The sequence below is a fragment of the Oncorhynchus nerka genome, linkage group LG27 (genome assembly GCF_034236695.1).
Source record: "Oncorhynchus nerka isolate Pitt River linkage group LG27, Oner_Uvic_2.0, whole genome shotgun sequence".
In the NCBI taxonomy this organism is placed as follows: domain Eukaryota; kingdom Metazoa; phylum Chordata; class Actinopteri; order Salmoniformes; family Salmonidae; genus Oncorhynchus; species Oncorhynchus nerka.
In genome coordinates, this window is record NC_088422.1 from 104,246,060 (window position 1) to 104,251,059 (window position 5,000).

Genomic DNA, 5,000 nt, shown 5'->3' on the forward strand with positions numbered 1-5,000 from the left:
TGGGTGGAGTTAGTTAAACACCTCCTATGAGACAGTCTGGGTGGAGTTAGTTAAACACCTCCTAGGAGACAGTCTGGGTGGAGTTAGTTAAACACCTCCTAGGAGACAGTCTGGGTGGAGTTAAACCTCCTAGGAGACAGTCTGGGTGGAGTTAGTTAAACACCTCCTAGGAGACAGTCTGGGTGGAGTTAAACACCTCCTAGGAAACAGTCTGGGTGGAGTTAAACACCTCCTATGAGACAGTCTGGGTGGAGTTAAACACCTCCTAGGAAACAGTCTGGAGTTAGTTAAACACCTCATAGGAGACAGTCTGGGTGGAGTTAGTTAAACACCTCCTAGGAAACAGTCTGGGTGGAGTTAAACACCTCCTAGGAGACAGTCTGGGTGGAGTTAGTTAAACACCTCCTAGGAAACAGTCTGGGTGGAGTTAAACACCTCCTAGGAGACAGTCTGGGTGGAGTTAAACACCTCCTAGGAAACAGTCTGGGTGGAGTTAAACACCTCCTAGGAAACAGTCTGGGTGGAGTTAGTTAAACACCTCCTAGGAAACAGTCTGGGTGGAGTTAGTTAAACACCTCCTAGGAAACAGTCTGGGTGAGTTAAACACTTCCTAGTTAGTTAAACACCTCCTAGGAACAGTCTGGGTGGAGTTAAACACCTCCTAGGAGACAGTCTGGGTGGAGTTAAACACCTCCTAGGAAACAGTCTGGGTGGAGTTAAACACCTCCTAGGAAACAGTCTGGGTGGAGTTAGTTAAACACCTCCTAGGAGACAGTCTGGGTGGAGTTAAACACCTCCTAGGAGACAGTCTGGGTGGAGTTAAACACCTCCTAGGAGACAGTCTGGGTGGAGTTAAACACCTCCTAGGAAACAGTCTGGGTGGAGTTAGTTAGACACCTCCTAGGAGACAGTCTGGGTGGAGTTAGTTAAACACCTCCTAGGAAACAGTCTGGGTGGAGTTAAACACCTCCTAGGAAACAGTCTGGGTGGAGTTAGTTAAACACCTCCTAGGAAACAGTCTGGATGGAGTTAAACACCTCCTAGGAAACAGTCTGGGTGGAGTTAAACACCTCCTAGGAAACAGTCTGGGTGGAGTTAAACACCACCTAGGAAACAGTCTGGGTGGAGTTAGTTAAACACCTCCTAGGAAACAGTCTGGGTGGAGTTAAACACCTCCTAGGAAACAGTCTGGGTGGAGTTAAACACCTCCTAGGAAACAGTCTGGGTGGAGTTAGTTAAACACCTCCTAGGAAACAGTCTGGGTGGAGTTAGTTAAACACCTCCTAGGAAACAGTCTGGGTGGAGTTAGTTAAACACCTCCTATGAGACAGTCTGGGTGGAGTTAGTTAAACACCTCCTAGGAGACAGTCTGGGTGGAGTTAAACCTCCTAGGAGACAGTCTGGGTGGAGTTAGTTAAACACCTCCTAGGAAACAGTCTGGGTGGAGTTAGTTAAACACCTCCTAGGAAACAGTCTGGGTGGAGTTAAACACCTCCTAGGAAACAGTCTGGGTGGAGTTAGTTAAACACCTCCTAGGAAACAGTCTGGGTGGAGTTAGTTAAACACCTCCTAGGAGACAGTCTGGGTGGAGTTAAACACCTCCTAGGAAACAGTCTGGGTGGAGTTAAACACCTCCTAGGAGACAGTCTGGGTGGAGTTAGTTAAACACCTCATAGGAGACAGTCTGGGTGGAGTTAGTTAAACACCTCCTAGGAAACAGTCTGGGTGGAGTTAAACACCTCCTAGGAGACAGTCTGGGTGGAGTTAGTTAAACACCTCCTAGGAAACAGTCTGGGTGGAGTTAAACACCTCCTAGGAGACAGTCTGGGTGGAGTTAAACACCTCCTAGGAAACAGTCTGGGTGGAGTTAAACACCTCCTAGGAAACAGTCTGGGTGGAGTTAGTTAAACACCTCCTAGGAAACAGTCTGGGTGGAGTTAGTTAAACACCTCCTAGGAAACAGTCTGGGTGGAGTTAGTTAAACACCTCCTAGGAGACAGTCTGGGTGGAGTTAAACACCTCCTAGGAGACAGTCTGGGTGGAGTTAAACACCTCCTAGGAAACAGTCTGGGTGGAGTTAAACACCTCCTAGGAAACAGTCTGGGTGGAGTTAGTTAAACACCTCCTAGGAGACAGTCTGGGTGGAGTTAAACACCTCCTAGGAAACAGTCTGGGTGGAGTTAAACACCTCCTAGGAAACAGTCTGGGTGGAGTTAGTTAAACACCTCCTAGGAGACAGTCTGGGTGGAGTTAAACACCTCCTAGGAGACAGTCTGGGTGGAGTTAAACACCTCCTAGGAGACAGTCTGGGTGGAGTTAAACACCTCCTAGGAGACAGTCTGGGTGGAGTTAAACACCTCCTAGGAAACAGTCTGGGTGGAGTTAGTTAAACACCTCCTAGGAGACAGTCTGGGTGGAGTTAGTTAAACACCTCCTAGGAAACAGTCTGGGTGGAGTTAAACACCTCCTAGGAAACAGTCTGGGTGGAGTTAGTTAAACACCTCCTAGGAAACAGTCTGGGTGGAGTTAAACACCTCCTAGGAAACAGTCTGGGTGGAGTTAAACACCTCCTAGGAAACAGTCTGGGTGGAGTTAAACACCACCTAGGAAACAGTCTGGGTGGAGTTAAACACCTCCTAGGAGACAGTCTGGGTGGAGTTAGTTAAACACCTCCTAGGAGACAGTCTGGGTGGAGTTAAACACCTCCTAGGAAACAGTCTGGGTGGAGTTAAACACCTCCTAGGAAACAGTCTGGGTGGAGTTAAACACCTCCTAGGAGACAGTCTGGGTGGAGTTAGTTAAACACCTCATAGGAGACAGTCTGGGTGGAGTTAAACACCTCCTAGGAAACAGTCTGGGTGGAGTTAAACACCTCCTAGGAGACAGTCTGGGTGGAGTTAGTTAAACACCTCCTAGGAAACAGTCTGGGTGGAGTTAGTTAAACACCTCCTAGGAAACAGTCTGGGTGGAGTTAGTTAAACACCTCCTAGGAGACAGTCTGGGTGGAGTTAGTTAAACACCTCCTAGGAAACAGTCTGGGTGGAGTTAAACACCTCCTAGGAAACAGTCTGGGTGGAGTTAGTTAAACACCTCCTAGGAAACAGTCTGGGTGGAGTTAAACACCTCCTAGGAAACAGTCTGGGTGGAGTTAAACACCTCCTAGGAAACAGTCTGGGTGGAGTTAAACACCTCCTAGGAGACAGTCTGGGTGGAGTTAAACACCTCCTAGGAAACAGTCTGGGTGGAGTTAGTTAAACACCTCCTAGGAGACAGTCTGGGTGGAGTTAAACACCTCCTAGGAAACCGTCTGGGTGGAGTTAAACACCTCCTAGGAAACAGTCTGGGTGGAGTTAAACACCTCCTAGGAAACAGTCTGGGTGGAGTTAGTTAAACACCTCCTAGGAAACAGTCTGGGTGGAGTTAAACACCTCCTAGGAGACAGTCTGGGTGGAGTTAGTTAAACACCTCCTAGGAAACAGTCTGGGTGGAGTTAGTTAAACACCTCCTAGGAAACAGTCTGGGTGGAGTTAGTTAAACACCTCCTAGGAAACAGTCTGGGTGGAGTTAAACACCTCCTAGGAGACAGTCTGGGTGGAGTTAAACACCTCCTAGGAAACAGTCTGGGTGGAGTTAAACACCACCTAGGAAACAGTCTGGGTGGAGTTAAACACCTCCTAGGAGACAGTCTGGGTGGAGTTAAACACCTCCTAGGAAACAGTCTGGGTGGAGTTAGTTAAACACCTCCTAGGAGACAGTCTGGGTGGAGTTAAAACACCTCCTAGGAAACAGTCTGGGTGGAGTTAAACACCTCCTAGGAGACAGTTTGGGTGGAGTTAGTTAAACACCACCTAGGAGACAGTCTGGGTGGAGTTAAACACCTCCTAGGAAACAGTCTGGGTGGAGTTAGTTAAACACCTCCTAGGAAACAGTCTGGGTGGAGTTAGTTAAACACCTCCTAGGAGACAGTCTGGGTGGAGTTAAACACCTCCTAGGAGACAGTCTGGGTGGAGTTAAACACCTCCTAGGAGACAGTCTGGGTGGAGTTAAACACCTCCTAGGAGACAGTCTGGGTGGAGTTAAACACCTCATAGGAGACAGTCTGGGTGGAGTTAAACACCTCCTAGGAGACAGTCTGGGTGGAGTTAAACACCTCCTAGGAAACAGTCTGGGTGGAGTTAGTTAAACACCTCCTAGGAAACAGTTTGGGTGGAGTTAGTTAAACACCACCTAGGAGACAGTCTGGGTGGAGTTAAACACCTCATACTATAGACATCTCTCCTACAGACTATATGACAATACTACCGACCGACCGACCGAACAAACAAACAAACAAAACAGACAAACAAACTAACAAACAAACAAACAAACAAACTAACTACTGGAGACATCTCTCCTACAGAGTATAGGATAAGACTACCTACCTACTGGAGACATCTCTCCTACAGAGTATAGGATAAGACTACCTACCTACCTAACAAACAGACTAACTAACTACTGGAGACATCTCTCCTACAGAGTATAGGATAAGACTACCTACCTACCTAACAAACAGACTAACTAACTACTGGAGACATCTCTCCTACAGAGTATAGGATAAGACTACCTACCTACCTAACAAACAGACTAACTAACTACTGGAGACATCTCTCCTACAGAGTATAGGATAAGACTACCTACCTACTGGAGACATCTCTCCTACAGAGTGTAGGATAAGACTACCTACCTACTGGAGACATCTCTCCTACAGAGTGTAGGATAAGACTACCTACCTACCTAACAAACAGACTAACTAACTACTGGAGACATCTCTCCTACAGAGTGTAGGATAAGACTACCTACCTACTGGAGACATCTCTCCTACAGAGTGTAGGATAAGACTACCTACCTACCTAACAAACAGACTAACTAACTACTGGAGACATCTCTCCTACAGAGTATAGGATAAGACTACCTACCTACCTAACAAACAGACTAACTAACTACTGGAGACATCTCTCCTA

General features: G+C 47.2%; 1 protein-coding gene across 1 annotated transcript in view; it reads right to left on the reverse strand.

The window, feature by feature from the left end:
- LOC135565155 (sodium/hydrogen exchanger 5-like) overlaps positions 1-5,000 on the reverse strand; it is a 10,968-nt gene that overhangs the window by 2,682 nt on the left and 3,286 nt on the right. The gene's annotated exons all lie outside the window — the stretch shown is intronic.